This window comes from Pseudorasbora parva, chromosome 20 (assembly GCF_024679245.1).
Source record: "Pseudorasbora parva isolate DD20220531a chromosome 20, ASM2467924v1, whole genome shotgun sequence".
Lineage (NCBI taxonomy): Eukaryota > Metazoa > Chordata > Actinopteri > Cypriniformes > Gobionidae > Pseudorasbora > Pseudorasbora parva.
The window spans coordinates 21,153,677-21,181,488 of NC_090191.1; the positions used below are offsets into that span (position 1 = coordinate 21,153,677).

Consider the following 27,812-nt stretch of genomic DNA (forward strand, 5'->3'; position numbering starts at 1 on the left):
ACTTTCATTGTTGACTCTGGGGTTTGAACCCAGGACCTCATATATGCAAATAATATTCTCTACAACTGAGCTTCTTAACCTTGTGAAAGTTGCATTGAGTTCCATGTGCCTTGTACTAAAGCTAGTTGCTATTTTTCAAACATAAATTAGGCAGAGAGAAATGCACAACAGAAAAAGCTTTGAGATGATGAATAACTTTCATTGGAGATGCTGGGGATTGAACCCAGGACCTCATACATGCGAAGCATGCGCTCTACCACTGAGCTACATCCCCTGATGAACAGATGTAAGTTTCCTGCAGGCTACTGGAAAGTTCCACATTGCTTTGAAATGCTGGGGATTGTCAGCATTTCAAAGCAACCCAGGTTGCACATTGCTTTGAAATGCTGGGGATTGAACCCAGGACCTTTGTTGCAAAAAAAAAAAAATTGACAATTCTACAACTTTCCTTGGAGATGCTGGGGATTGAACCTAGGACCCCATACATGCAAAGGATGTGCTCTACCACTGAGCTACATCCCCTGATGAACAGAAGTAAGTTTCCTGCAGGCTAGTGGAAAGTTCCACATTGCTTTGAAATGCTGGGGATTGAACCCAGGACCTTTGTTTCAAAGAAGGATAACTTGACAATTCGACAACTTTCATTGTTGACTCTGGAGTTTGAACCCAGGACCTCATATATGCAAATAATATTCTCTACAACTGAGCTTCTTAACCTTGTGAAAGTTGCATTGAGTTCCATGTGCCTTGTACTAAAGCTAGTTGCTATTTTTCAAACATAAATTAGGCAGAGAGAAATGCACAACAGAAAAAGCTTTGAGATGATGAATAACTTTCATTGGAGATGCTGGGGATTGAACCCAGGACCTCATACATGCGAAGCATGCGCTCTACCACTGAGCTACATCCCCTGATGAACAGATGCAAGTTTCCTGCAGGCTACTTGAAAGTTCCACATTGCTTTGAAATGCTGGGGATTGTCAGCATTTCAAAGCAACCCAGGTTGCACAATACTTTGAAATGCTGAGGATTGAAACCAGGACCTTTGTTGCAAAAAAATCACTTGAAAATTGCACAACTTTCCTTGGAGATGCTGAGGATTGAACCCAGGACCTCATACATGTGAAGCATGCGCTCTACCACTGAGCTACATCCCCTAACGAACAGAAGCAAGTTTCCTGCAGGCTACTGGAAAGTTCCACGTTGCTTTGAAATGCTGGGGATTGTCAGCATTTCAAAGCAACCCAGGTTGCACAATATTTTGAAATGCTGGGGATTGAACCCAGGACCTTTGTTGCAAAGCATATTCTCTACCACTGAACTTCTGACCCTTGTGAAAGTTGGGTTGAGTTACTATTTTTCAAACATAAATTAGGCAGAGAGAAATGCACAATAGATAAAGCTTTGAGTTGATGAATAACTTCCATTGGAGATGCTGGGGATTGAAACCAGGACCTCATCATGCAAAGCATGCGGTCTAACACTGAGCTACATCCCCTGATGAACAAAAGCAAGTTTCCTGCAGTCTAGTGGAAAGTTCCACATTGCTTTGAAATGCTGGGGATTGTCAGCATTTCAAAGCAACTCAGATTGCACATTACTTTAAAAGGCAGGAGATTGAACCCAGGTCCTTTAATTGCAAAAAAATAGCTTGACAAATCCACAACTTTCATTGTTGACGCTGGGGTTTTAACCCAGGACCTTTGTTGCAAAAAAGATGAATTGACAACTCCAGAACTTTCCTTGGAGATGCTGGGGATTGAACCCAGGACCTCATACATGCGAAGCATGCGCTCTACCACTGAGCTACATCCCCTGATGAACATAAGCAAGTTTCTTGCAGCCTAGTGGAAAGCTTCACATTGCTTTGAAATGCTGGGGATTGTCAGCATTTCAAAGCAACCCAGGTTGCACAATACTTTGAAATGCTGAGGATTGAAACCAGGACCTTTGTTGCAAAAAAATAACTTGAAAATTCCACAACTTTCCTTGGAGATGCTGGGGATTGAACCCAGGACCTCATACATGCGAAGCATGCGCTCTACCACTGAGCTACATCCCCTGATGAACAGAAGCAAGTTTCCTGCAGGCTAGTGGAAAGCTTTACATTGGGATTGTCAGCATTTCTAAGCAACCCAGGTTGCACATTGCTTTGAAATGCTGGAGATTGAACCCAGGAACTTTGTTGCAAAAAAAGATAACTTGACAATTCCACAACCTTCCTTTGGAGATGCTGGGGATTGAACCCAGGACCTCATACAGGCAAAGCATGTGCTCTACCACTGAGCAACATCCCCTGATGAGCTAAATAAAGTTTCCTGCAGCCTAGTGGAAAGTTCCACATTGTTTTAAAATGCAGGAGATTGAACCCAGGTCCTTTAATTGCAAAAAAAAATAGCTTGAGAAATCCACAACTTTCATTGTTGACGCTGGGGTTTGAGCCAAGGAATTCATACATGTAAAGCATTCGCTCTACCACAGAGCTACATCCCCTAATGAACTAAATAAAGTTTCCTGCAGGTTAGTGGAAAGTTCCACATTGTTTTGAAATGCTGGATATTGAACCCAGGACCTTTGTTGCAAAAAAATACTTAACAAATGCACAACTTTCTTTGTTGATGCTGGGGTTTGAACCCAGGACATCATATAAGCAAAGCATATTCTCTACCACTGAACTACTGACCCTTGTGAAAGTTGGGTTGAGTTACTATTTTTCAAACATAAATTAGGCAGAGAGAAATGCACAATAGATAAAGCTTTGAGTTGATGAAGAACTTTCATTGGAGATGCTGGGGATTGAACCCAGGACCTTACACATGCAAAGCATGCGGTCTAACACTGAGCTACATCCCCTGATGAACAGAAGCAAGTTTCCTGCAAGCTAGTGGAAAGTTCCACTTCGCTTTGAAATGCTGGGGATTGTCAGCATTTAAAAGCAACTCAGATTGCACATTACTTTGAAATGCTGAGGATTGAACCCAGGACCTTTGTTGCAAAAAAATAACTCAACAATTCAACAACTTTCATTGGTGATGCTGGCGATTGAACCCACCCAGATAGCAAAATTGCTCTGGCCCAGATCCGGCCCACACTTTACACTTTCATCTGGCCCACTACCCACGTGGAATGATGGCACTTGGGCGGTCCGCTCCCGTTTGCCAGATTTAGGCCGCAATCAAGCCATAGCAACGGCGCATGTCAGCCATGAACAAAACGCATGAAGCAGAACTGGCCCACATCTGGCAGGACCTCATACATGCTAAGCATGCGCTCTACCACTGAGCTACATCCCCTGATAAACAGAAACAAGTGTCCTGCACTCTAGTGGAAAGTTCCACATTGCTTTGAAATGCTGGGGATTGTCAGCATTTCAAAGCAACCCAGGTTGCACATTGCTTTGAAATAATGGGGATTGAACCCAGGACCTTTGTTGCAAAAAAGATCACTTGACAATTCCACAACTTTCCTTTGGAGATGCTGTGGATTGAACCCAGGACCTCATACATGTAAAGCACGTGCTCTACCAATGAGCTACATCCCCTGATGAACTAAACAAAGTTTCCTGCAGCCTAGTGGAAAGTTCCACATTGTTTTGAAATGCTGGAGATTGAACCCAGGTCCTTTGTTGCAAAGAAGGATAACTTGACAATTCAACAACTTTCATTGTTGACGCTGGGGTTTGAACCCAGGACCTCATATATGCAAATAATATTCTCTACAACTGAGCTTAACCTTGTGAAAGTTGCTTTGAGTTCCATGTGCCTTGTACTAAAGCTAGTTGCTATTTTTCAAACATAAATTAGGCAGAGAGAAATGCACAACAGAAAAAGCTTTGAGATGATGAATAACTTTCATTGGAGATGCTGGGGATTGAACCCAGGACCTCATACATGCGAAGCATGCGCTCTACCACTGAGCTACACCCCCTGGTGAACAGAAGCAAGTTTCCTGCAGGCTACTGGAAAGTTCCACATTGCGTTGAAATGCTGGGGATTGTCAGCATTTCAAAGCAACCCAGGTTGCACAATACTTTGAAATGCTGAGGATTGAAACCAGGACCTTTGTTGCAAAAAAATAACTTGAAAATTCCACAACTTTCCTTGGAAATGCTGGAGATTGAACCCAGGACCTCATACATGCGAAGCATGCGCTCTACCACTGAGCTACATCCCCTGATGAACAGAAGCAAGTTTCCTGCAGGCTAGTGGAAAGCTTCACATTGGGATTGTCAGCATTTATAAGCAACCCAGGTTGCACATTGCTTTGAAATGCTGGAGATTGAACCCAGGAACTTTGTTGCAAAAAAAGATAACTTGACAATTCCACAACCTTCCTTTGGAGATGCTGGGGATTGAACCCAGGACCTCATACAGGCAAAGCATGTGCTCTACCACTGAGCAACATCCCCTGATGAGCTAAATAAAGTTTCCTGCAGCCTAGTGGAAAGTTCCACATTGTTTTAAAATGCAGGAGATTGAACCCAGGTCCTTTAATTGCAAAAAAAAATAGCTTGAGAAATCCACAACTTTCATTGTTGACGCTGGGGTTTGAGCCAAGGAATTCATACATGTAAAGCATTCGCTCTACCACAGAGCTACATCCCCTAATGAACTAAATAAAGTTTCCTGCAGGTTAGTGGAAAGTTCCACATTGTTTTGAAATGCTGGATATTGAACCCAGGACCTTTGTTGCAAAAAAATACTTAACAAATGCACAACTTTCTTTGTTGATGCTGGGGTTTGAACCCAGGACATCATATAAGCAAAGCATATTCTCTACCACTGAACTACTGACCCTTGTGAAAGTTGGGTTGAGTTACTATTTTTCAAACATAAATTAGGCAGAGAGAAATGCACAATAGATAAAGCTTTGAGTTGATGAAGAACTTTCATTGGAGATGCTGGGGATTGAACCCAGGACCTTACACATGCAAAGCATGCGGTCTAACACTGAGCTACATCCCCTGATGAACAGAAGCAAGTTTCCTGCAAGCTAGTGGAAAGTTCCACTTCGCTTTGAAATGCTGGGGATTGTCAGCATTTAAAAGCAACTCAGATTGCACATTACTTTGAAATGCTGAGGATTGAACCCAGGACCTTTGTTGCAAAAAAATAACTCAACAATTCAACAACTTTCATTGGTGATGCTGGCGATTGAACCCACCCAGATAGCAAAATTGCTCTGGCCCAGATCCGGCCCACACTTTACACTTTCATCTGGCACACTACCCACGTGGAATGATGGCACTTGGGCGGTCCGCTCCCGTTTGCCAGATTTAGGCCGCAATCAAGCCATAGCAACGGCGCATGTCAGCCATGAACAAAACGCATGAAGCAGAACTGGCCCACATCTGGCAGGACCTCATACATGCTAAGCATGCGCTCTACCACTGAGCTACATCCCCTGATAAACAGAAACAAGTGTCCTGCACTCTAGTGGAAAGTTCCACATTGCTTTGAAATGCTGGGGATTGTCAGCATTTCAAAGCAACCCAGGTTGCACATTGCTTTGAAATAATGGGGATTGAACCCAGGACCTTTGTTGCAAAAAAGATCACTTGACAATTCCACAACTTTCCTTTGGAGATGCTGTGGATTGAACCCAGGACCTCATACATGTAAAGCACGTGCTCTACCAATGAGCTACATCCCCTGATGAACTAAACAAAGTTTCCTGCAGCCTAGTGGAAAGTTCCACATTGTTTTGAAATGCTGGAGATTGAACCCAGGTCCTTTGTTGCAAAGAAGGATAACTTGACAATTCAACAACTTTCATTGTTGACGCTGGGGTTTGAACCCAGGACCTCATATATGCAAATAATATTCTCTACAACTGAGCTTAACCTTGTGAAAGTTGCTTTGAGTTCCATGTGCCTTGTACTAAAGCTAGTTGCTATTTTTCAAACATAAATTAGGCAGAGAGAAATGCACAACAGAAAAAGCTTTGAGATGATGAATAACTTTCATTGGAGATGCTGGGGACTGAACCCAGGACCTCATACATGCGAAGCATGCGCTCTACCACTGAGCTACACCCCCTGGTGAACAGAAGCAAGTTTCCTGCAGGCTACTGGAAAGTTCCACATTGCGTTGAAATGCTGGGGATTGTCAGCATTTCAAAGCAACCCAGGTTGCACAATACTTTGAAATGCTGAGGATTGAAACCAGGACCTTTGTTGCAAAAAAATAACTTGAAAATTCCACAACTTTCCTTGGAAATGCTGGAGATTGAACCCAGGACCTCATACATGCGAAGCATGCGCTCTACCACTGAGCTACATCCCCTGATGAACAGAAGCAAGTTTCCTGCAGGCTAGTGGAAAGCTTCATATTGCTTTGAAATGCTGGGGATAGTCAGCATTTCTAAACAACCCAGGTTGCACATTGCTTTGAAATGCTGGGGATTGAACCCAGGACCTTTGTTGCAAAAAAAAAAAAATTGACAATTCTACAACTTTCCTTGGAGATGCTGGGGATTGAACCTAGGACCCCATACATGCAAAGGATGTGCTCTACCACTGAGCTACATCCCCTGATGAACAGAAGTAAGTTTCCTGCAGGCTAGTGGAAAGTTCCACATTGCTTTGAAATGCTGGGGATTGAACCCAGGACCTTTGTTTCAAAGAAGGATAACTTGACAATTCGACAACTTTCATTGTTGACTCTGGAGTTTGAACCCAGGACCTCATATATGCAAATAATATTCTCTACAACTGAGCTTCTTAACCTTGTGAAAGTTGCATTGAGTTCCATGTGCCTTGTACTAAAGCTAGTTGCTATTTTTCAAACATAAATTAGGCAGAGAGAAATGCACAACAGAAAAAGCTTTGAGATGATGAATAACTTTCATTGGGGATGCTGGGGATTTAACCCAGGACCTCATACATGCGAAGCATGCGCTCTACCACTGAGCTACATCCCCTGATGAACAGATGTAAGTTTCCTGCAGGCTACTGGAAAGTTCCACATTGCTTTGAAATGCTGGGGATTGTCAGCATTTCAAAGCAACCCAGGTTGCACAATACTTTGAAATGCTGAGGATTGAAACCAGGACCTTTGTTGCAAAAAAATAACTTGAAAATTCCACAACTTTCCTTGGAGATGCTGGGGATTGAACCCAGGACCTCATACATGCGAAGCATGCGCTCTACCACTGAGCTACATCCCCTGATGAACAGACGCAAGTTTCCTGCAGGCTAGTGGAAAGCTTCATATTGCTTCACATTGGGATTGTCAGCATTTCTAAGCAACCCAGGTTGCACATTGCTTTGAAATGCTGGGGATTGAACTTAGGAACTTTGTTGCAAAAAAAGATAACTTGACAATTCCACAACTTTCCTTTGGAGGTGCTGGGGATTGAACCCAGGGTCTCATACAGGCAAAGCATGTGCTCTACCACTGAGCAACAACCCCTGATAAACTAAACAAAGTTTCCTGCAGCCTAGTGGAAAGTTCCACATTGTTTTAAAATGCAGGAGATTGAACCCAGGTCCTTTAATTGCAAAAAAATAGCTTGACAAATCCACAACTTTCATTGTTGACGCTGGGGTTTGAACCCAAGACCTCATATATGCAAAGCATGTGCTCTACCTTTGAGCTACATCCCCTGATGAACAGAAGTAAGTTTCCTGCAGGCTAGTGGAAAGTTCCACATTGCTTTGAAATGCTGGGGAATGAACCCAGGACCTTTGTTGCAAAAAAGGATAACTTGACAATTCGACAACTTTCAATGTTGACGCTGGGGTTTGAACCCAGGACCTCATATATGCAAATAATATTCTCTAGAACTGAGCTTCTTGACCTTGTGAAAGTTGCATTGAGTACCATGTGCCTTGTACTAAAGCTATTTGCTATTTTTCAAACATTAATTAGGCAGAGAGAAATGCACAACAGAAAAAGCTTTGAGATGATGAATAACTTTCATTGGAGATGCTGAGGATTGAACCCAGGACCTCATACATGCGAAGCATGCGCTCTACCACTGAGCTACATCCCCTAACGAACAGAAGCAAGTTTCCTGCAGGCTACTGGAAAGTTCCACGTTGCTTTGAAATGCTGGGGATTGTCAGCATTTCAAAGCAACCCAGGTTGCACAATATTTTGAAATGCTGGGGATTGAACCCAGGACCTTTGTTGCAAAGCATATTCTCTACCACTGAACTTCTGACCCTTGTGAAAGTTGGGTTGAGTTACTATTTTTCAAACATAAATTAGGCAGAGAGAAATGCACAATAGATAAAGCTTTGAGTTGATGAATAACTTCCATTGGAGATGCTGGGGATTGAAACCAGGACCTCTTCATGCAAAGCATGCGGTCTAACACTGAGCTACATCCCCTGATGAACAAAAGCAAGTTTCCTGCAGTCTAGTGGAAAGTTCCACATTGCTTTGAAATGCTGGGGATTGTCAACATTTCAAAGCAACTCAGATTGCACAATACTTTAAAAGGCAGGAGATTGAACCCAGGTCCTTTAATTGCAAAAAAATAGCTTGACAAATCCACAACTTTCATTGTTGACGCTGGGGTTTTAACCCAGGACCTTTGTTGCAAAAAAGATGAATTGACAACTCCAGAACTTTCCTTGGAGATGCTGGGGATTGAACCCAGGACCTCATACATGCGAAGCATGCGCTCTACCACTGAGCTACATCCCCTGATGAACATAAGCAAGTTTCTTGCAGCCTAGTGGAAAGCTTCACATTGCTTTGAAATGCTGGGGATAGTCAGCATTTCTAAACAACCCAGGTTGCACATTGCTTTGAAATGCTGGGGATTGAACCCAGGACCTCATACATGTAAAGCACGTGCTCTACCAATGAGCTACATCCCCTGATGAACTAAACAAAGTTTCCTGCAGCCTAGTGGAAAGTTCCACATTGTTTTGAAATGCTGGAGATTGAACCCAGGTCCTTTGTTGCAAAGAAGGATAACTTGACAATTCAACAACTTTCATTGTTGACGCTGGGGTTTGAACCCAGGACCTCATATATGCAAATAATATTCTCTACAACTGAGCTTAACCTTGTGAAAGTTGCTTTGAGTTCCATGTGCCTTGTACTAAAGCTAGTTGCTATTTTTCAAACATAAATTAGGCAGAGAGAAATGCACAACAGAAAAAGCTTTGAGATGATGAATAACTTTCATTGGAGATGCTGGGGATTGAACCCAGGACCTCATACATGCGAAGCATGCGCTCTACCACTGAGCTACACCCCCTGGTGAACAGAAGCAAGTTTCCTGCAGGCTACTGGAAAGTTCCACATTGCGTTGAAATGCTGGGGATTGTCAGCATTTCAAAGCAACCCAGGTTGCACAATACTTTGAAATGCTGAGGATTGAAACCAGGACCTTTGTTGCAAAAAAATAACTTGAAAATTCCACAACTTTCCTTGGAAATGCTGGAGATTGAACCCAGGACCTCATACATGCGAAGCATGCGCTCTACCACTGAGCTACATCCCCTGATGAACAGAAGCAAGTTTCCTGCAGGCTAGTGGAAAGCTTCACATTGGGATTGTCAGCATTTATAAGCAACCCAGGTTGCACATTGCTTTGAAATGCTGGAGATTGAACCCAGGAACTTTGTTGCAAAAAAAGATAACTTGACAATTCCACAACCTTCCTTTGGAGATGCTGGGGATTGAACCCAGGACCTCATACAGGCAAAGCATGTGCTCTACCACTGAGCAACATCCCCTGATGAGCTAAATAAAGTTTCCTGCAGCCTAGTGGAAAGTTCCACATTGTTTTAAAATGCAGGAGATTGAACCCAGGTCCTTTAATTGCAAAAAAAAATAGCTTGAGAAATCCACAACTTTCATTGTTGACGCTGGGGTTTGAGCCAAGGAATTCATACATGTAAAGCATTCGCTCTACCACAGAGCTACATCCCCTAATGAACTAAATAAAGTTTCCTGCAGGTTAGTGGAAAGTTCCACATTGTTTTGAAATGCTGGATATTGAACCCAGGACCTTTGTTGCAAAAAAATACTTAACAAATGCACAACTTTCTTTGTTGATGCTGGGGTTTGAACCCAGGACATCATATAAGCAAAGCATATTCTCTACCACTGAACTACTGACCCTTGTGAAAGTTGGGTTGAGTTACTATTTTTCAAACATAAATTAGGCAGAGAGAAATGCACAATAGATAAAGCTTTGAGTTGATGAAGAACTTTCATTGGAGATGCTGGGGATTGAACCCAGGACCTTACACATGCAAAGCATGCGGTCTAACACTGAGCTACATCCCCTGATGAACAGAAGCAAGTTTCCTGCAAGCTAGTGGAAAGTTCCACTTCGCTTTGAAATGCTGGGGATTGTCAGCATTTAAAAGCAACTCAGATTGCACATTACTTTGAAATGCTGAGGATTGAACCCAGGACCTTTGTTGCAAAAAAATAACTCAACAATTCAACAACTTTCATTGGTGATGCTGGCGATTGAACCCACCCAGATAGCAAAATTGCTCTGGCCCAGATCCGGCCCACACTTTACACTTTCATCTGGCACACTACCCACGTGGAATGATGGCACTTGGGCGGTCCGCTCCCGTTTGCCAGATTTAGGCCGCAATCAAGCCATAGCAACGGCGCATGTCAGCCATGAACAAAACGCATGAAGCAGAACTGGCCCACATCTGGCAGGACCTCATACATGCTAAGCATGCGCTCTACCACTGAGCTACATCCCCTGATAAACAGAAACAAGTGTCCTGCACTCTAGTGGAAAGTTCCACATTGCTTTGAAATGCTGGGGATTGTCAGCATTTCAAAGCAACCCAGGTTGCACATTGCTTTGAAATAATGGGGATTGAACCCAGGACCTTTGTTGCAAAAAAGATCACTTGACAATTCCACAACTTTCCTTTGGAGATGCTGTGGATTGAACCCAGGACCTCATACATGTAAAGCACGTGCTCTACCAATGAGCTACATCCCCTGATGAACTAAACAAAGTTTCCTGCAGCCTAGTGGAAAGTTCCACATTGTTTTGAAATGCTGGAGATTGAACCCAGGTCCTTTGTTGCAAAGAAGGATAACTTGACAATTCAACAACTTTCATTGTTGACGCTGGGGTTTGAACCCAGGACCTCATATATGCAAATAATATTCTCTACAACTGAGCTTAACCTTGTGAAAGTTGCTTTGAGTTCCATGTGCCTTGTACTAAAGCTAGTTGCTATTTTTCAAACATAAATTAGGCAGAGAGAAATGCACAACAGAAAAAGCTTTGAGATGATGAATAACTTTCATTGGAGATGCTGGGGACTGAACCCAGGACCTCATACATGCGAAGCATGCGCTCTACCACTGAGCTACACCCCCTGGTGAACAGAAGCAAGTTTCCTGCAGGCTACTGGAAAGTTCCACATTGCGTTGAAATGCTGGGGATTGTCAGCATTTCAAAGCAACCCAGGTTGCACAATACTTTGAAATGCTGAGGATTGAAACCAGGACCTTTGTTGCAAAAAAATAACTTGAAAATTCCACAACTTTCCTTGGAAATGCTGGAGATTGAACCCAGGACCTCATACATGCGAAGCATGCGCTCTACCACTGAGCTACATCCCCTGATGAACAGAAGCAAGTTTCCTGCAGGCTAGTGGAAAGCTTCATATTGCTTTGAAATGCTGGGGATAGTCAGCATTTCTAAACAACCCAGGTTGCACATTGCTTTGAAATGCTGGGGATTGAACCCAGGACCTTTGTTGCAAAAAAAAAAAAATTGACAATTCTACAACTTTCCTTGGAGATGCTGGGGATTGAACCTAGGACCCCATACATGCAAAGGATGTGCTCTACCACTGAGCTACATCCCCTGATGAACAGAAGTAAGTTTCCTGCAGGCTAGTGGAAAGTTCCACATTGCTTTGAAATGCTGGGGATTGAACCCAGGACCTTTGTTTCAAAGAAGGATAACTTGACAATTCGACAACTTTCATTGTTGACTCTGGAGTTTGAACCCAGGACCTCATATATGCAAATAATATTCTCTACAACTGAGCTTCTTAACCTTGTGAAAGTTGCATTGAGTTCCATGTGCCTTGTACTAAAGCTAGTTGCTATTTTTCAAACATAAATTAGGCAGAGAGAAATGCACAACAGAAAAAGCTTTGAGATGATGAATAACTTTCATTGGGGATGCTGGGGATTTAACCCAGGACCTCATACATGCGAAGCATGCGCTCTACCACTGAGCTACATCCCCTGATGAACAGATGTAAGTTTCCTGCAGGCTACTGGAAAGTTCCACATTGCTTTGAAATGCTGGGGATTGTCAGCATTTCAAAGCAACCCAGGTTGCACAATACTTTGAAATGCTGAGGATTGAAACCAGGACCTTTGTTGCAAAAAAATAACTTGAAAATTCCACAACTTTCCTTGGAGATGCTGGGGATTGAACCCAGGACCTCATACATGCGAAGCATGCGCTCTACCACTGAGCTACATCCCCTGATGAACAGACGCAAGTTTCCTGCAGGCTAGTGGAAAGCTTCATATTGCTTCACATTGGGATTGTCAGCATTTCTAAGCAACCCAGGTTGCACATTGCTTTGAAATGCTGGGGATTGAACTTAGGAACTTTGTTGCAAAAAAAGATAACTTGACAATTCCACAACTTTCCTTTGGAGGTGCTGGGGATTGAACCCAGGGTCTCATACAGGCAAAGCATGTGCTCTACCACTGAGCAACAACCCCTGATAAACTAAACAAAGTTTCCTGCAGCCTAGTGGAAAGTTCCACATTGTTTTAAAATGCAGGAGATTGAACCCAGGTCCTTTAATTGCAAAAAAATAGCTTGACAAATCCACAACTTTCATTGTTGACGCTGGGGTTTGAACCCAAGACCTCATATATGCAAAGCATGTGCTCTACCTTTGAGCTACATCCCCTGATGAACAGAAGTAAGTTTCCTGCAGGCTAGTGGAAAGTTCCACATTGCTTTGAAATGCTGGGGAATGAACCCAGGACCTTTGTTGCAAAAAAGGATAACTTGACAATTCGACAACTTTCAATGTTGACGCTGGGGTTTGAACCCAGGACCTCATATATGCAAATAATATTCTCTAGAACTGAGCTTCTTGACCTTGTGAAAGTTGCATTGAGTACCATGTGCCTTGTACTAAAGCTATTTGCTATTTTTCAAACATTAATTAGGCAGAGAGAAATGCACAACAGAAAAAGCTTTGAGATGATGAATAACTTTCATTGGAGATGCTGAGGATTGAACCCAGGACCTCATACATGCGAAGCATGCGCTCTACCACTGAGCTACATCCCCTAACGAACAGAAGCAAGTTTCCTGCAGGCTACTGGAAAGTTCCACGTTGCTTTGAAATGCTGGGGATTGTCAGCATTTCAAAGCAACCCAGGTTGCACAATATTTTGAAATGCTGGGGATTGAACCCAGGACCTTTGTTGCAAAGCATATTCTCTACCACTGAACTTCTGACCCTTGTGAAAGTTGGGTTGAGTTACTATTTTTCAAACATAAATTAGGCAGAGAGAAATGCACAATAGATAAAGCTTTGAGTTGATGAATAACTTCCATTGGAGATGCTGGGGATTGAAACCAGGACCTCTTCATGCAAAGCATGCGGTCTAACACTGAGCTACATCCCCTGATGAACAAAAGCAAGTTTCCTGCAGTCTAGTGGAAAGTTCCACATTGCTTTGAAATGCTGGGGATTGTCAACATTTCAAAGCAACTCAGATTGCACAATACTTTAAAAGGCAGGAGATTGAACCCAGGTCCTTTAATTGCAAAAAAATAGCTTGACAAATCCACAACTTTCATTGTTGACGCTGGGGTTTTAACCCAGGACCTTTGTTGCAAAAAAGATGAATTGACAACTCCAGAACTTTCCTTGGAGATGCTGGGGATTGAACCCAGGACCTCATACATGCGAAGCATGCGCTCTACCACTGAGCTACATCCCCTGATGAACATAAGCAAGTTTCTTGCAGCCTAGTGGAAAGCTTCACATTGCTTTGAAATGCTGGGGATAGTCAGCATTTCTAAACAACCCAGGTTGCACATTGCTTTGAAATGCTGGGGATTGAACCCAGGACCTTTGTTGCAAAAAAAAAAAAATTGACAATTCTACAACTTTCCTTGGAGATGCTGGGGATTGAACCTAGGACCCCATACATGCAAAGGATGTGCTCTACCACTGAGCTACATCCCCTGATGAACAGAAGTAAGTTTCCTGCAGGCTAGTGGAAAGTTCCACATTGCTTTGAAATGCTGGGGATTGAACCCAGGACCTTTGTTTCAAAGAAGGATAACTTGACAATTCGACAACTTTCATTGTTGACTCTGGAGTTTGAACCCAGGACCTCATATATGCAAATAATATTCTCTACAACTGAGCTTCTTAACCTTGTGAAAGTTGCATTGAGTTCCATGTGCCTTGTACTAAAGCTAGTTGCTATTTTTCAAACATAAATTAGGCAGAGAGAAATGCACAACAGAAAAAGCTTTGAGATGATGAATAACTTTCATTGGGGATGCTGGGGATTTAACCCAGGACCTCATACATGCGAAGCATGCGCTCTACCACTGAGCTACATCCCCTGATGAACAGATGTAAGTTTCCTGCAGGCTACTGGAAAGTTCCACATTGCTTTGAAATGCTGGGGATTGTCAGCATTTCAAAGCAACCCAGGTTGCACAATACTTTGAAATGCTGAGGATTGAAACCAGGACCTTTGTTGCAAAAAAATAACTTGAAAATTCCACAACTTTCCTTGGAGATGCTGGGGATTGAACCCAGGACCTCATACATGCGAAGCATGCGCTCTACCACTGAGCTACATCCCCTGATGAACAGACGCAAGTTTCCTGCAGGCTAGTGGAAAGCTTCATATTGCTTCACATTGGGATTGTCAGCATTTCTAAGCAACCCAGGTTGCACATTGCTTTGAAATGCTGGGGATTGAACTTAGGAACTTTGTTGCAAAAAAAGATAACTTGACAATTCCACAACTTTCCTTTGGAGGTGCTGGGGATTGAACCCAGGGTCTCATACAGGCAAAGCATGTGCTCTACCACTGAGCAACAACCCCTGATAAACTAAACAAAGTTTCCTGCAGCCTAGTGGAAAGTTCCACATTGTTTTAAAATGCAGGAGATTGAACCCAGGTCCTTTAATTGCAAAAAAATAGCTTGACAAATCCACAACTTTCATTGTTGACGCTGGGGTTTGAACCCAAGACCTCATATATGCAAAGCATGTGCTCTACCTTTGAGCTACATCCCCTGATGAACAGAAGTAAGTTTCCTGCAGGCTAGTGGAAAGTTCCACATTGCTTTGAAATGCTGGGGAATGAACCCAGGACCTTTGTTGCAAAAAAGGATAACTTGACAATTCGACAACTTTCAATGTTGACGCTGGGGTTTGAACCCAGGACCTCATATATGCAAATAATATTCTCTACAACTGAGCTTCTTGACCTTGTGAAAGTTGCATTGAGTACCATGTGCCTTGTACTAAAGCTATTTGCTATTTTTCAAACATTAATTAGGCAGAGAGAAATGCACAACAGAAAAAGCTTTGAGATGATGAATAACTTTCATTGGAGATGCTGAGGATTGAACCCAGGACCTCATACATGCGAAGCATGCGCTCTACCACTGAGCTACATCCCCTAACGAACAGAAGCAAGTTTCCTGCAGGCTACTGGAAAGTTCCACGTTGCTTTGAAATGCTGGGGATTGTCAGCATTTCAAAGCAACCCAGGTTGCACAATATTTTGAAATGCTGGGGATTGAACCCAGGACCTTTGTTGCAAAGCATATTCTCTACCACTGAACTTCTGACCCTTGTGAAAGTTGGGTTGAGTTACTATTTTTCAAACATAAATTAGGCAGAGAGAAATGCACAATAGATAAAGCTTTGAGTTGATGAATAACTTCCATTGGAGATGCTGGGGATTGAAACCAGGACCTCTTCATGCAAAGCATGCGGTCTAACACTGAGCTACATCCCCTGATGAACAAAAGCAAGTTTCCTGCAGTCTAGTGGAAAGTTCCACATTGCTTTGAAATGCTGGGGATTGTCAACATTTCAAAGCAACTCAGATTGCACAATACTTTAAAAGGCAGGAGATTGAACCCAGGTCCTTTAATTGCAAAAAAATAGCTTGACAAATCCACAACTTTCATTGTTGACGCTGGGGTTTTAACCCAGGACCTTTGTTGCAAAAAAGATGAATTGACAACTCCAGAACTTTCCTTGGAGATGCTGGGGATTGAACCCAGGACCTCATACATGCGAAGCATGCGCTCTACCACTGAGCTACATCCCCTGATGAACATAAGCAAGTTTCTTGCAGCCTAGTGGAAAGCTTCACATTGCTTTGAAATGCTGGGGATAGTCAGCATTTCTAAACAACCCAGGTTGCACATTGCTTTGAAATGCTGGGGATTGAACCCAGGACCTTTGTTGCAAAAAATAAATAAATTGACAATTCTACAACTTTCCTTGGAGATGCTGGGGATTGAACCTAGGACCCCATACATGCAAAGGATGTGCTCTACCACTGAGCTACATCCCCTGATGAACAGAAGTAAGTTTCCTGCAGGCTAGTGGAAAGTTCCACATTGCTTTGAAATGCTGGGGATTGAACCCAGGACCTTTGTTTCAAAGAAGGATAACTTGACAATTCGACAACTTTCATTGTTGACTCTGGAGTTTGAACCCAGGACCTCATATATGCAAATAATATTCTCTACAACTGAGCTTCTTAACCTTGTGAAAGTTGCATTGAGTTCCATGTGCCTTGTACTAAAGCTAGTTGCTATTTTTCAAACATAAATTAGGCAGAGAGAAATGCACAACAGAAAAAGCTTTGAGATGATGAATAACTTTCATTGGAGATGCTGGGGATTGAACCCAGGACCTCATACATGCGAAGCATGCGCTCTACCACTGAGCTACATCCCCTGATGAACAAATGTAAGTTTCCTGCAGGCTACTGGAAAGTTCCACATTGCTTTGAAATGCTGGGGATTGTCAGCATTTCAAAGCAACCTAGGTTGCACAATACTTTGAAATGCTGAGGATTGAAACCAGGACCTTTGTTGCAAAAAAATAACTTGAAAATTCCACAACTTTCCTTGGAGATGCTGGGGATTGAACCCAGGACCTCATACATGCGAAGCATGCGCTCTACCACTGAGCTACATCCCCTGATGAACAGATGCAAGTTTCCTGCAGGCTAGTGGAAAGCTTCATATTGCTTCACATTGGGATTGTCAGCATTTCTAAGCAACCCAGGTTGCACATTGCTTTGAAATGCTGGGGATTGAACTTAGGAACTTTGTTGCAAAAAAAGATAACTTGACAATTCCACAACTTTCCTTTGGAGATGCTGGGGATTGAACCCAGGGTCTCATACAGGCAAAGCATGTGCTCTACCACTGAGCAACAACCCCTGATAAACTAAACAAAGTTTCCTGCAGCCTAGTGGAAAGTTCCACATTGTTTTAAAATGCAGGAGATTGAACCCAGGTCCTTTAATTGCAAAAAAAATAGCTTGACAGATCCACAACTTTCATTGTTGACGCTGGGGTTTGAACCCAAGACCTCATACATGCAAAGCATGTGCTCTACCATTGAGCTACATCCCTTGATGAACAGAAGTAAGTTTCCTGAAGGCTTGTGGAAAGTTCCACATTGCTTTGAAATGCTGGGGAATGAACCCAGGACCTTTGTTGCAAAAAAGGATAACTTGACAATTCGACAACTTTCAATGTTGATGCTGGGGTTTGAACCCAGGACCTCATATATGCAAATAATATTCTCTACAACTGAGCTTCTTAACCTTGTGAAAGTTGCATTGAGTACCATGTGCCTTGTACTAAAGCTATTTGCTATTTTTCAAACATTAATTAGGCAAAGAGAAATGCACAACAGAAAAAGCTTTGAGATGATGAATAACTTTCATTGGAGATGCTGGGGATTGAACCCAGGACCTCATACATGCGAAGCATGCGCTCTACCACTGAGCTACATCCCCTGATGAACAGATGAAAGTTTCCTGCAAGCTAGTGGAAAGTTCCACTTTGCTTTGAAATACTGGGGATTGTCAGCATTTAAAAGCAACTCAGATTGCACATTACTTTGAAATGCTGAGGATTGAACCCAGGACCTTTGTTGCAAAAAAGATGAATTGACAACTCCTGAACTTTCCTTGGAGGTGCTGGGGATTGAACCCAGGACCTCATACATGCGAATAATGCGCTCTACCACTGAGCTACATCCCCTGATGAACAGAAGCAAGTTTCTTGCAGCCTAGTGGAAAGCTTCACATTGCTTTGAAATGCTGGGGATAGTCAGCATTTCTAAACAACCCAGGTTGCACATTGCTTTGAAATGCTGGGGATTGAACCCAGGACCTTTGTTGCAAAAAAAATAAATTGACAATTCTACAACTTTCCTTGGAGATGCTGGGGATTGAACCTAGGACCCCATACATGCAAAGGATGTGCTCTACCACTGAGCTACATCCCCTGATGAACAGAAGAAAGTTTCTTGCAGGCTAGTGGAAAGTTCCACATTGCTTTGAAATGCTGGGGATTGAACCCAGGACCTTTGTTTCAAAGAAGGATAACTTGACAATTCGACAACTTTCATTGTTGACTCTGGGGTTTGAACCCAGGACCTCATATATGCAAATAATATTCTCTACAACTGAGCTTCTTAACCTTGTGAAAGTTGCATTGAGTTCCATGTGCCTTGTACTAAAGCTAGTTGCTATTTTTCAAACATAAATTAGGCAGAGAGAAATGCACAACAGAAAAAGCTTTGAGATGATGAATAACTTTCATTGGAGATGCTGGGGATTGAACCCAGGACCTCATACATGCGAAGCATGCGCTCTACCACTGAGCTACATCCCCTGATGAACAGATGTAAGTTTCCTGCAGGCTACTGGAAAGTTCCACATTGCTTTGAAATGCTGGGGATTGTCAGCATTTCAAAGCAACCCAGGTTGCACATTGCTTTGAAATGCTGGGGATTGAACCCAGGACCTTTGTTGCAAAAAAAAATAAATTGACAATTCTACAACTTTCCTTGGAGATGCTGGGGATTGAACCTAGGACCCCATACATGCAAAGGATGTGCTCTACCACTGAGCTACATCCCCTGATGAACAGAAGTAAGTTTCCTGCAGGCTAGTGGAAAGTTCCACATTGCTTTGAAATGCTGGGGATTGAACCCAGGACCTTTGTTTCAAAGAAGGATAACTTGACAATTCGACAACTTTCATTGTTGACTCTGGAGTTTGAACCCAGGACCTCATATATGCAAATAATATTCTCTACAACTGAGCTTCTTAACCTTGTGAAAGTTGCATTGAGTTCCATGTGCCTTGTACTAAAGCTAGTTGCTATTTTTCAAACATAAATTAGGCAGAGAGAAATGCACAACAGAAAAAGCTTTGAGATGATGAATAACTTTCATTGGAGATGCTGGGGATTGAACCCAGGACCTCATACATGCGAAGCATGCGCTCTACCACTGAGCTACATCCCCTGATGAACAGATGCAAGTTTCCTGCAGGCTACTTGAAAGTTCCACATTGCTTTGAAATGCTGGGGATTGTCAGCATTTCAAAGCAACCCAGGTTGCACAATACTTTGAAATGCTGAGGATTGAAACCAGGACCTTTGTTGCAAAAAAATCACTTGAAAATTGCACAACTTTCCTTGGAGATGCTGAGGATTGAACCCAGGACCTCATACATGTGAAGCATGCGCTCTACCACTGAGCTACATCCCCTAACGAACAGAAGCAAGTTTCCTGCAGGCTACTGGAAAGTTCCACGTTGCTTTGAAATGCTGGGGATTGTCAGCATTTCAAAGCAACCCAGGTTGCACAATATTTTGAAATGCTGGGGATTGAACCCAGGACCTTTGTTGCAAAGCATATTCTCTACCACTGAACTTCTGACCCTTGTGAAAGTTGGGTTGAGTTACTATTTTTCAAACATAAATTAGGCAGAGAGAAATGCACAATAGATAAAGCTTTGAGTTGATGAATAACTTCCATTGGAGATGCTGGGGATTGAAACCAGGACCTCATCATGCAAAGCATGCGGTCTAACACTGAGCTACATCCCCTGATGAACAAAAGCAAGTTTCCTGCAGTCTAGTGGAAAGTTCCACATTGCTTTGAAATGCTGGGGATTGTCAGCATTTCAAAGCAACTCAGATTGCACATTACTTTAAAAGGCAGGAGATTGAACCCAGGTCCTTTAATTGCAAAAAAATAGCTTGACAAATCCACAACTTTCATTGTTGACGCTGGGGTTTTAACCCAGGACCTTTGTTGCAAAAAAGATGAATTGACAACTCCAGAACTTTCCTTGGAGATGCTGGGGATTGAACCCAGGACCTCATACATGCGAAGCATGCGCTCTACCACTGAGCTACATCCCCTGATGAACATAAGCAAGTTTCTTGCAGCCTAGTGGAAAGCTTCACATTGCTTTGAAATGCTGGGGATTGTCAGCATTTCAAAGCAACCCAGGTTGCACAATACTTTGAAATGCTGAGGATTGAAACCAGGACCTTTGTTGCAAAAAAATAACTTGAAAATTCCACAACTTTCCTTGGAGATGCTGGGGATTGAACCCAGGACCTCATACATGCGAAGCATGCGCTCTACCACTGAGCTACATCCCCTGATGAACAGAAGCAAGTTTCCTGCAGGCTAGTGGAAAGCTTTACATTGGGATTGTCAGCATTTCTAAGCAACCCAGGTTGCACATTGCTTTGAAATGCTGGAGATTGAACCCAGGAACTTTGTTGCAAAAAAAGATAACTTGACAATTCCACAACCTTCCTTTGGAGATGCTGGGGATTGAACCCAGGACCTCATACAGGCAAAGCATGTGCTCTACCACTGAGCAACATCCCCTGATGAGCTAAATAAAGTTTCCTGCAGCCTAGTGGAAAGTTCCACATTGTTTTAAAATGCAGGAGATTGAACCCAGGTCCTTTAATTGCAAAAAAAAATAGCTTGAGAAATCCACAACTTTCATTGTTGACGCTGGGGTTTGAGCCAAGGAATTCATACATGTAAAGCATTCGCTCTACCACAGAGCTACATCCCCTAATGAACTAAATAAAGTTTCCTGCAGGTTAGTGGAAAGTTCCACATTGTTTTGAAATGCTGGATATTGAACCCAGGACCTTTGTTGCAAAAAAATACTTAACAAATGCACAACTTTCTTTGTTGATGCTGGGGTTTGAACCCAGGACATCATATAAGCAAAGCATATTCTCTACCACTGAACTACTGACCCTTGTGAAAGTTGGGTTGAGTTACTATTTTTCAAACATAAATTAGGCAGAGAGAAATGCACAATAGATAAAGCTTTGAGTTGATGAAGAACTTTCATTGGAGATGCTGGGGATTGAACCCAGGACCTTACACATGCAAAGCATGCGGTCTAACACTGAGCTACATCCCCTGATGAACAGAAGCAAGTTTCCTGCAAGCTAGTGGAAAGTTCCACTTCGCTTTGAAATGCTGGGGATTGTCAGCATTTAAAAGCAACTCAGATTGCACATTACTTTGAAATGCTGAGGATTGAACCCAGGACCTTTGTTGCAAAAAAATAACTCAACAATTCAACAACTTTCATTGGTGATGCTGGCGATTGAACCCACCCAGATAGCAAAATTGCTCTGGCCCAGATCCGGCCCACACTTTACACTTTCATCTGGCCCACTACCCACGTGGAATGATGGCACTTGGGCGGTCCGCTCCCGTTTGCCAGATTTAGGCCGCAATCAAGCCATAGCAACGGCGCATGTCAGCCATGAACAAAACGCATGAAGCAGAACTGGCCCACATCTGGCAGGACCTCATACATGCTAAGCATGCGCTCTACCACTGAGCTACATCCCCTGATAAACAGAAACAAGTGTCCTGCACTCTAGTGGAAAGTTCCACATTGCTTTGAAATGCTGGGGATTGTCAGCATTTCAAAGCAACCCAGGTTGCACATTGCTTTGAAATAATGGGGATTGAACCCAGGACCTTTGTTGCAAAAAAGATCACTTGACAATTCCACAACTTTCCTTTGGAGATGCTGTGGATTGAACCCAGGACCTCATACATGTAAAGCACGTGCTCTACCAATGAGCTACATCCCCTGATGAACTAAACAAAGTTTCCTGCAGCCTAGTGGAAAGTTCCACATTGTTTTGAAATGCTGGAGATTGAACCCAGGTCCTTTGTTGCAAAGAAGGATAACTTGACAATTCAACAACTTTCATTGTTGACGCTGGGGTTTGAACCCAGGACCTCATATATGCAAATAATATTCTCTACAACTGAGCTTAACCTTGTGAAAGTTGCTTTGAGTTCCATGTGCCTTGTACTAAAGCTAGTTGCTATTTTTCAAACATAAATTAGGCAGAGAGAAATGCACAACAGAAAAAGCTTTGAGATGATGAATAACTTTCATTGGAGATGCTGGGGACTGAACCCAGGACCTCATACATGCGAAGCATGCGCTCTACCACTGAGCTACACCCCCTGGTGAACAGAAGCAAGTTTCCTGCAGGCTACTGGAAAGTTCCACATTGCGTTGAAATGCTGGGGATTGTCAGCATTTCAAAGCAACCCAGGTTGCACAATACTTTGAAATGCTGAGGATTGAAACCAGGACCTTTGTTGCAAAAAAATAACTTGAAAATTCCACAACTTTCCTTGGAAATGCTGGAGATTGAACCCAGGACCTCATACATGCGAAGCATGCGCTCTACCACTGAGCTACATCCCCTGATGAACAGAAGCAAGTTTCCTGCAGGCTAGTGGAAAGCTTCATATTGCTTTGAAATGCTGGGGATAGTCAGCATTTCTAAACAACCCAGGTTGCACATTGCTTTGAAATGCTGGGGATTGAACCCAGGACCTTTGTTGCAAAAAAAAAAAATTGACAATTCTACAACTTTCCTTGGAGATGCTGGGGATTGAACCTAGGACCCCATACATGCAAAGGATGTGCTCTACCACTGAGCTACATCCCCTGATGAACAGAAGTAAGTTTCCTGCAGGCTAGTGGAAAGTTCCACATTGCTTTGAAATGCTGGGGATTGAACCCAGGACCTTTGTTTCAAAGAAGGATAACTTGACAATTCGACAACTTTCATTGTTGACTCTGGAGTTTGAACCCAGGACCTCATATATGCAAATAATATTCTCTACAACTGAGCTTCTTAACCTTGTGAAAGTTGCATTGAGTTCCATGTGCCTTGTACTAAAGCTAGTTGCTATTTTTCAAACATAAATTAGGCAGAGAGAAATGCACAACAGAAAAAGCTTTGAGATGATGAATAACTTTCATTGGAGATGCTGGGGATTTAACCCAGGACCTCATACATGCGAAGCATGCGCTCTACCACTGAGCTACATCCCCTGATGAACAGATGTAAGTTTCCTGCAGGCTACTGGAAAGTTCCACATTGCTTTGAAATGCTGGGGATTGTCAGCATTTCAAAGCAACCCAGGTTGCACAATACTTTGAAATGCTGAGGATTGAAACCAGGACCTTTGTTGCAAAAAAATAACTTGAAAATTCCACAACTTTCCTTGGAGATGCTGGGGATTGAACCCAGGACCTCATACATGCGAAGCATGCGCTCTACCACTGAGCTACATCCCCTGATGAACAGACGCAAGTTTCCTGCAGGCTAGTGGAAAGCTTCATATTGCTTCACATTGGGATTGTCAGCATTTCTAAGCAACCCAGGTTGCACATTGCTTTGAAATGCTGGGGATTGAACTTAGGAACTTTGTTGCAAAAAAAGATAACTTGACAATTCCACAACTTTCCTTTGGAGGTGCTGGGGATTGAACCCAGGGTCTCATACAGGCAAAGCATGTGCTCTACCACTGAGCAACAACCCCTGATAAACTAAACAAAGTTTCCTGCAGCCTAGTGGAAAGTTCCACATTGTTTTAAAATGCAGGAGATTGAACCCAGGTCCTTTAATTGCAAAAAAATAGCTTGACAAATCCACAACTTTCATTGTTGACGCTGGGGTTTGAACCCAAGACCTCATATATGCAAAGCATGTGCTCTACCTTTGAGCTACATCCCCTGATGAACAGAAGTAAGTTTCCTGCAGGCTAGTGGAAAGTTCCACATTGCTTTGAAATGCTGGGGAATGAACCCAGGACCTTTGTTGCAAAAAAGGATAACTTGACAATTCGACAACTTTCAATGTTGACGCTGGGGTTTGAACCCAGGACCTCATATATGCAAATAATATTCTCTACAACTGAGCTTCTTGACCTTGTGAAAGTTGCATTGAGTACCATGTGCCTTGTACTAAAGCTATTTGCTATTTTTCAAACATTAATTAGGCAGAGAGAAATGCACAACAGAAAAAGCTTTGAGATGATGAATAACTTTCATTGGAGATGCTGAGGATTGAACCCAGGACCTCATACATGCGAAGCATGCGCTCTACCACTGAGCTACATCCCCTAACGAACAGAAGCAAGTTTCCTGCAGGCTACTGGAAAGTTCCACGTTGCTTTGAAATGCTGGGGATTGTCAGCATTTCAAAGCAACCCAGGTTGCACAATATTTTGAAATGCTGGGGATTGAACCCAGGACCTTTGTTGCAAAGCATATTCTCTACCACTGAACTTCTGACCCTTGTGAAAGTTGGGTTGAGTTACTATTTTTCAAACATAAATTAGGCAGAGAGAAATGCACAATAGATAAAGCTTTGAGTTGATGAATAACTTCCATTGGAGATGCTGGGGATTGAAACCAGGACCTCTTCATGCAAAGCATGCGGTCTAACACTGAGCTACATCCCCTGATGAACAAAAGCAAGTTTCCTGCAGTCTAGTGGAAAGTTCCACATTGCTTTGAAATGCTGGGGATTGTCAACATTTCAAAGCAACTCAGATTGCACAATACTTTAAAAGGCAGGAGATTGAACCCAGGTCCTTTAATTGCAAAAAAATAGCTTGACAAATCCACAACTTTCATTGTTGACGCTGGGGTTTTAACCCAGGACCTTTGTTGCAAAAAAGATGAATTGACAACTCCAGAACTTTCCTTGGAGATGCTGGGGATTGAACCCAGGACCTCATACATGCGAAGCATGCGCTCTACCACTGAGCTACATCCCCTGATGAACATAAGCAAGTTTCTTGCAGCCTAGTGGAAAGCTTCACATTGCTTTGAAATGCTGGGGATAGTCAGCATTTCTAAACAACCCAGGTTGCACATTGCTTTGAAATGCTGGGGATTGAACCCAGGACCTTTGTTGCAAAAAATAAATAAATTGACAATTCTACAACTTTCCTTGGAGATGCTGGGGATTGAACCTAGGACCCCATACATGCAAAGGATGTGCTCTACCACTGAGCTACATCCCCTGATGAACAGAAGTAAGTTTCCTGCAGGCTAGTGGAAAGTTCCACATTGCTTTGAAATGCTGGGGATTGAACCCAGGACCTTTGTTTCAAAGAAGGATAACTTGACAATTCGACAACTTTCATTGTTGACTCTGGAGTTTGAACCCAGGACCTCATATATGCAAATAATATTCTCTACAACTGAGCTTCTTAACCTTGTGAAAGTTGCATTGAGTTCCATGTGCCTTGTACTAAAGCTAGTTGCTATTTTTCAAACATAAATTAGGCAGAGAGAAATGCACAACAGAAAAAGCTTTGAGATGATGAATAACTTTCATTGGAGATGCTGGGGATTGAACCCAGGACCTCATACATGCGAAGCATGCACTCTACCACTGAGCTACATCCCCTGATGAACAAATGTAAGTTTCCTGCAGGCTACTGGAAAGTTCCACATTGCTTTGAAATGCTGGGGATTGTCAGCATTTCAAAGCAACCTAGGTTGCACAATACTTTGAAATGCTGAGGATTGAAACCAGGACCTTTGTTGCAAAAAAATAACTTGAAAATTCCACAACTTTCCTTGGAGATGCTGGGGATTGAACCCAGGACCTCATACATGCGAAGCATGCGCTCTACCACTGAGCTACATCCCCTGATGAACAGATGCAAGTTTCCTGCAGGCTAGTGGAAAGCTTCATATTGCTTCACATTGGGATTGTCAGCATTTCTAAGCAACCCAGGTTGCACATTGCTTTGAAATGCTGGGGATTGAACTTAGGAACTTTGTTGCAAAAAAAGATAACTTGACAATTCCACAACTTTCCTTTGGAGATGCTGGGGATTGAACCCAGGGTCTCATACAGGCAAAGCATGTGCTCTACCACTGAGCAACAACCCCTGATAAACTAAACAAAGTTTCCTGCAGCCTAGTGGAAAGTTCCACATTGTTTTAAAATGCAGGAGATTGAACCCAGGTCCTTTAATTGCAAAAAAAATAGCTTGACAGATCCACAACTTTCATTGTTGACGCTGGGGTTTGAACCCAAGACCTCATACATGCAAAGCATGTGCTCTACCATTGAGCTACATCCCTTGATGAACAGAAGTAAGTTTCCTGAAGGCTTGTGGAAAGTTCCACATTGCTTTGAAATGCTGGGGAATGAACCCAGGACCTTTGTTGCAAAAAAGGATAACTTGACAATTCGACAACTTTCAATGTTGATGCTGGGGTTTGAACCCAGGACCTCATATATGCAAATAATATTCTCTACAACTGAGCTTCTTAACCTTGTGAAAGTTGCATTGAGTACCATGTGCCTTGTACTAAAGCTATTTGCTATTTTTCAAACATTAATTAGGCAAAGAGAAATGCACAACAGAAAAAGCTTTGAGATGATGAATAACTTTCATTGGAGATGCTGGGGATTGAACCCAGGACCTCATACATGCGAAGCATGCGCTCTACCACTGAGCTACATCCCCTGATGAACAGATGAAAGTTTCCTGCAAGCTAGTGGAAAGTTCCACTTTGCTTTGAAATACTGGGGATTGTCAGCATTTAAAAGCAACTCAGATTGCACATTACTTTGAAATGCTGAGGATTGAACCCAGGACCTTTGTTGCAAAAAAGATGAATTGACAACTCCTGAACTTTCCTTGGAGGTGCTGGGGATTGAACCCAGGACCTCATACATGCGAATAATGCGCTCTACCACTGAGCTACATCCCCTGATGAACAGAAGCAAGTTTCTTGCAGCCTAGTGGAAAGCTTCACATTGCTTTGAAATGCTGGGGATAGTCAGCATTTCTAAACAACCCAGGTTGCACATTGCTTTGAAATGCTGGGGATTGAACCCAGGACCTTTGTTGCAAAAAAAATAAATTGACAATTCTACAACTTTCCTTGGAGATGCTGGGGATTGAACCTAGGACCCCATACATGCAAAGGATGTGCTCTACCACTGAGCTACATCCCCTGATGAACAGAAGAAAGTTTCTTGCAGGCTAGTGGAAAGTTCCACATTGCTTTGAAATGCTGGGGATTGAACCCAGGACCTTTGTTTCAAAGAAGGATAACTTGACAATTCGACAACTTTCATTGTTGACTCTGGGGTTTGAACCCAGGACCTCATATATGCAAATAATATTCTCTACAACTGAGCTTCTTAACCTTGTGAAAGTTGCATTGAGTTCCATGTGCCTTGTACTAAAGCTAGTTGCTATTTTTCAAACATAAATTAGGCAGAGAGAAATGCACAACAGAAAAAGCTTTGAGATGATGAATAACTTTCATTGGAGATGCTGGGGATTGAACCCAGGACCTCATACATGCGAAGCATGCGCTCTACCACTGAGCTACATCCCCTGATGAACAGATGTAAGTTTCCTGCAGGCTACTGGAAAG

At 42.7% G+C, this 27,812-nt stretch overlaps 47 non-coding genes across 47 annotated transcripts; all 47 read right to left on the reverse strand.

Moving 5' to 3' along the window:
- Positions 1-202: 202 nt before the first annotated feature.
- trnaa-cgc (transfer RNA alanine (anticodon CGC)) lies at positions 203-274 on the reverse strand. Its single transcript has one exon. It is a non-coding gene; the product is annotated as a tRNA-Ala (tRNA).
- Positions 275-839: 565 nt separating this feature from the next.
- Positions 840-911, reverse strand: trnaa-cgc (transfer RNA alanine (anticodon CGC)). Its single transcript has one exon. It is a non-coding gene; the product is annotated as a tRNA-Ala (tRNA).
- An 833-nt stretch (positions 912-1,744) lies between these two features.
- Positions 1,745-1,816, reverse strand: trnaa-cgc (transfer RNA alanine (anticodon CGC)). Its single transcript has one exon. It is a non-coding gene; the product is annotated as a tRNA-Ala (tRNA).
- A 174-nt stretch (positions 1,817-1,990) lies between these two features.
- trnaa-cgc (transfer RNA alanine (anticodon CGC)) lies at positions 1,991-2,062 on the reverse strand. Its single transcript has one exon. It is a non-coding gene; the product is annotated as a tRNA-Ala (tRNA).
- Positions 2,063-3,469: 1,407 nt separating this feature from the next.
- trnav-uac (transfer RNA valine (anticodon UAC)) lies at positions 3,470-3,541 on the reverse strand. Its single transcript has one exon. It is a non-coding gene; the product is annotated as a tRNA-Val (tRNA).
- A 314-nt stretch (positions 3,542-3,855) lies between these two features.
- Positions 3,856-3,927, reverse strand: trnaa-cgc (transfer RNA alanine (anticodon CGC)). The gene has a single exon. It is a non-coding gene; the product is annotated as a tRNA-Ala (tRNA).
- A 174-nt stretch (positions 3,928-4,101) lies between these two features.
- Positions 4,102-4,173, reverse strand: trnaa-cgc (transfer RNA alanine (anticodon CGC)). Its single transcript has one exon. It is a non-coding gene; the product is annotated as a tRNA-Ala (tRNA).
- A 1,407-nt stretch (positions 4,174-5,580) lies between these two features.
- Positions 5,581-5,652, reverse strand: trnav-uac (transfer RNA valine (anticodon UAC)). Its single transcript has one exon. It is a non-coding gene; the product is annotated as a tRNA-Val (tRNA).
- Positions 5,653-5,966: 314 nt separating this feature from the next.
- Positions 5,967-6,038, reverse strand: trnaa-cgc (transfer RNA alanine (anticodon CGC)). The gene has a single exon. It is a non-coding gene; the product is annotated as a tRNA-Ala (tRNA).
- Positions 6,039-6,212: 174 nt separating this feature from the next.
- Positions 6,213-6,284, reverse strand: trnaa-cgc (transfer RNA alanine (anticodon CGC)). Its single transcript has one exon. It is a non-coding gene; the product is annotated as a tRNA-Ala (tRNA).
- Positions 6,285-6,849: 565 nt separating this feature from the next.
- Positions 6,850-6,921, reverse strand: trnaa-cgc (transfer RNA alanine (anticodon CGC)). The gene has a single exon. It is a non-coding gene; the product is annotated as a tRNA-Ala (tRNA).
- A 174-nt stretch (positions 6,922-7,095) lies between these two features.
- trnaa-cgc (transfer RNA alanine (anticodon CGC)) lies at positions 7,096-7,167 on the reverse strand. Its single transcript has one exon. It is a non-coding gene; the product is annotated as a tRNA-Ala (tRNA).
- A 756-nt stretch (positions 7,168-7,923) lies between these two features.
- Positions 7,924-7,995, reverse strand: trnaa-cgc (transfer RNA alanine (anticodon CGC)). Its single transcript has one exon. It is a non-coding gene; the product is annotated as a tRNA-Ala (tRNA).
- Positions 7,996-8,582: 587 nt separating this feature from the next.
- trnaa-cgc (transfer RNA alanine (anticodon CGC)) lies at positions 8,583-8,654 on the reverse strand. The gene has a single exon. It is a non-coding gene; the product is annotated as a tRNA-Ala (tRNA).
- A 490-nt stretch (positions 8,655-9,144) lies between these two features.
- trnaa-cgc (transfer RNA alanine (anticodon CGC)) lies at positions 9,145-9,216 on the reverse strand. The gene has a single exon. It is a non-coding gene; the product is annotated as a tRNA-Ala (tRNA).
- Positions 9,217-9,390: 174 nt separating this feature from the next.
- trnaa-cgc (transfer RNA alanine (anticodon CGC)) lies at positions 9,391-9,462 on the reverse strand. The gene has a single exon. It is a non-coding gene; the product is annotated as a tRNA-Ala (tRNA).
- Positions 9,463-10,869: 1,407 nt separating this feature from the next.
- On the reverse strand, positions 10,870-10,941 carry trnav-uac (transfer RNA valine (anticodon UAC)). The gene has a single exon. It is a non-coding gene; the product is annotated as a tRNA-Val (tRNA).
- Positions 10,942-11,255: 314 nt separating this feature from the next.
- trnaa-cgc (transfer RNA alanine (anticodon CGC)) lies at positions 11,256-11,327 on the reverse strand. The gene has a single exon. It is a non-coding gene; the product is annotated as a tRNA-Ala (tRNA).
- A 174-nt stretch (positions 11,328-11,501) lies between these two features.
- Positions 11,502-11,573, reverse strand: trnaa-cgc (transfer RNA alanine (anticodon CGC)). Its single transcript has one exon. It is a non-coding gene; the product is annotated as a tRNA-Ala (tRNA).
- Positions 11,574-12,138: 565 nt separating this feature from the next.
- On the reverse strand, positions 12,139-12,210 carry trnaa-cgc (transfer RNA alanine (anticodon CGC)). Its single transcript has one exon. It is a non-coding gene; the product is annotated as a tRNA-Ala (tRNA).
- A 174-nt stretch (positions 12,211-12,384) lies between these two features.
- On the reverse strand, positions 12,385-12,456 carry trnaa-cgc (transfer RNA alanine (anticodon CGC)). Its single transcript has one exon. It is a non-coding gene; the product is annotated as a tRNA-Ala (tRNA).
- A 756-nt stretch (positions 12,457-13,212) lies between these two features.
- Positions 13,213-13,284, reverse strand: trnaa-cgc (transfer RNA alanine (anticodon CGC)). The gene has a single exon. It is a non-coding gene; the product is annotated as a tRNA-Ala (tRNA).
- A 587-nt stretch (positions 13,285-13,871) lies between these two features.
- On the reverse strand, positions 13,872-13,943 carry trnaa-cgc (transfer RNA alanine (anticodon CGC)). The gene has a single exon. It is a non-coding gene; the product is annotated as a tRNA-Ala (tRNA).
- A 565-nt stretch (positions 13,944-14,508) lies between these two features.
- trnaa-cgc (transfer RNA alanine (anticodon CGC)) lies at positions 14,509-14,580 on the reverse strand. The gene has a single exon. It is a non-coding gene; the product is annotated as a tRNA-Ala (tRNA).
- A 174-nt stretch (positions 14,581-14,754) lies between these two features.
- trnaa-cgc (transfer RNA alanine (anticodon CGC)) lies at positions 14,755-14,826 on the reverse strand. Its single transcript has one exon. It is a non-coding gene; the product is annotated as a tRNA-Ala (tRNA).
- A 756-nt stretch (positions 14,827-15,582) lies between these two features.
- Positions 15,583-15,654, reverse strand: trnaa-cgc (transfer RNA alanine (anticodon CGC)). The gene has a single exon. It is a non-coding gene; the product is annotated as a tRNA-Ala (tRNA).
- A 587-nt stretch (positions 15,655-16,241) lies between these two features.
- On the reverse strand, positions 16,242-16,313 carry trnaa-cgc (transfer RNA alanine (anticodon CGC)). The gene has a single exon. It is a non-coding gene; the product is annotated as a tRNA-Ala (tRNA).
- Positions 16,314-16,879: 566 nt separating this feature from the next.
- On the reverse strand, positions 16,880-16,951 carry trnaa-cgc (transfer RNA alanine (anticodon CGC)). The gene has a single exon. It is a non-coding gene; the product is annotated as a tRNA-Ala (tRNA).
- Positions 16,952-17,125: 174 nt separating this feature from the next.
- trnaa-cgc (transfer RNA alanine (anticodon CGC)) lies at positions 17,126-17,197 on the reverse strand. Its single transcript has one exon. It is a non-coding gene; the product is annotated as a tRNA-Ala (tRNA).
- Positions 17,198-17,954: 757 nt separating this feature from the next.
- On the reverse strand, positions 17,955-18,026 carry trnaa-cgc (transfer RNA alanine (anticodon CGC)). The gene has a single exon. It is a non-coding gene; the product is annotated as a tRNA-Ala (tRNA).
- A 175-nt stretch (positions 18,027-18,201) lies between these two features.
- On the reverse strand, positions 18,202-18,273 carry trnaa-cgc (transfer RNA alanine (anticodon CGC)). Its single transcript has one exon. It is a non-coding gene; the product is annotated as a tRNA-Ala (tRNA).
- Positions 18,274-18,837: 564 nt separating this feature from the next.
- trnaa-cgc (transfer RNA alanine (anticodon CGC)) lies at positions 18,838-18,909 on the reverse strand. Its single transcript has one exon. It is a non-coding gene; the product is annotated as a tRNA-Ala (tRNA).
- Positions 18,910-19,474: 565 nt separating this feature from the next.
- trnaa-cgc (transfer RNA alanine (anticodon CGC)) lies at positions 19,475-19,546 on the reverse strand. Its single transcript has one exon. It is a non-coding gene; the product is annotated as a tRNA-Ala (tRNA).
- Positions 19,547-20,379: 833 nt separating this feature from the next.
- On the reverse strand, positions 20,380-20,451 carry trnaa-cgc (transfer RNA alanine (anticodon CGC)). The gene has a single exon. It is a non-coding gene; the product is annotated as a tRNA-Ala (tRNA).
- Positions 20,452-20,625: 174 nt separating this feature from the next.
- On the reverse strand, positions 20,626-20,697 carry trnaa-cgc (transfer RNA alanine (anticodon CGC)). Its single transcript has one exon. It is a non-coding gene; the product is annotated as a tRNA-Ala (tRNA).
- Positions 20,698-22,104: 1,407 nt separating this feature from the next.
- Positions 22,105-22,176, reverse strand: trnav-uac (transfer RNA valine (anticodon UAC)). The gene has a single exon. It is a non-coding gene; the product is annotated as a tRNA-Val (tRNA).
- Positions 22,177-22,490: 314 nt separating this feature from the next.
- On the reverse strand, positions 22,491-22,562 carry trnaa-cgc (transfer RNA alanine (anticodon CGC)). The gene has a single exon. It is a non-coding gene; the product is annotated as a tRNA-Ala (tRNA).
- A 174-nt stretch (positions 22,563-22,736) lies between these two features.
- trnaa-cgc (transfer RNA alanine (anticodon CGC)) lies at positions 22,737-22,808 on the reverse strand. Its single transcript has one exon. It is a non-coding gene; the product is annotated as a tRNA-Ala (tRNA).
- A 564-nt stretch (positions 22,809-23,372) lies between these two features.
- trnaa-cgc (transfer RNA alanine (anticodon CGC)) lies at positions 23,373-23,444 on the reverse strand. Its single transcript has one exon. It is a non-coding gene; the product is annotated as a tRNA-Ala (tRNA).
- A 174-nt stretch (positions 23,445-23,618) lies between these two features.
- trnaa-cgc (transfer RNA alanine (anticodon CGC)) lies at positions 23,619-23,690 on the reverse strand. Its single transcript has one exon. It is a non-coding gene; the product is annotated as a tRNA-Ala (tRNA).
- A 756-nt stretch (positions 23,691-24,446) lies between these two features.
- Positions 24,447-24,518, reverse strand: trnaa-cgc (transfer RNA alanine (anticodon CGC)). Its single transcript has one exon. It is a non-coding gene; the product is annotated as a tRNA-Ala (tRNA).
- A 587-nt stretch (positions 24,519-25,105) lies between these two features.
- On the reverse strand, positions 25,106-25,177 carry trnaa-cgc (transfer RNA alanine (anticodon CGC)). The gene has a single exon. It is a non-coding gene; the product is annotated as a tRNA-Ala (tRNA).
- A 566-nt stretch (positions 25,178-25,743) lies between these two features.
- Positions 25,744-25,815, reverse strand: trnaa-cgc (transfer RNA alanine (anticodon CGC)). Its single transcript has one exon. It is a non-coding gene; the product is annotated as a tRNA-Ala (tRNA).
- Positions 25,816-25,989: 174 nt separating this feature from the next.
- On the reverse strand, positions 25,990-26,061 carry trnaa-cgc (transfer RNA alanine (anticodon CGC)). The gene has a single exon. It is a non-coding gene; the product is annotated as a tRNA-Ala (tRNA).
- A 757-nt stretch (positions 26,062-26,818) lies between these two features.
- On the reverse strand, positions 26,819-26,890 carry trnaa-cgc (transfer RNA alanine (anticodon CGC)). Its single transcript has one exon. It is a non-coding gene; the product is annotated as a tRNA-Ala (tRNA).
- A 175-nt stretch (positions 26,891-27,065) lies between these two features.
- On the reverse strand, positions 27,066-27,137 carry trnaa-cgc (transfer RNA alanine (anticodon CGC)). Its single transcript has one exon. It is a non-coding gene; the product is annotated as a tRNA-Ala (tRNA).
- A 564-nt stretch (positions 27,138-27,701) lies between these two features.
- Positions 27,702-27,773, reverse strand: trnaa-cgc (transfer RNA alanine (anticodon CGC)). The gene has a single exon. It is a non-coding gene; the product is annotated as a tRNA-Ala (tRNA).
- Positions 27,774-27,812: the final 39 nt, after the last annotated feature.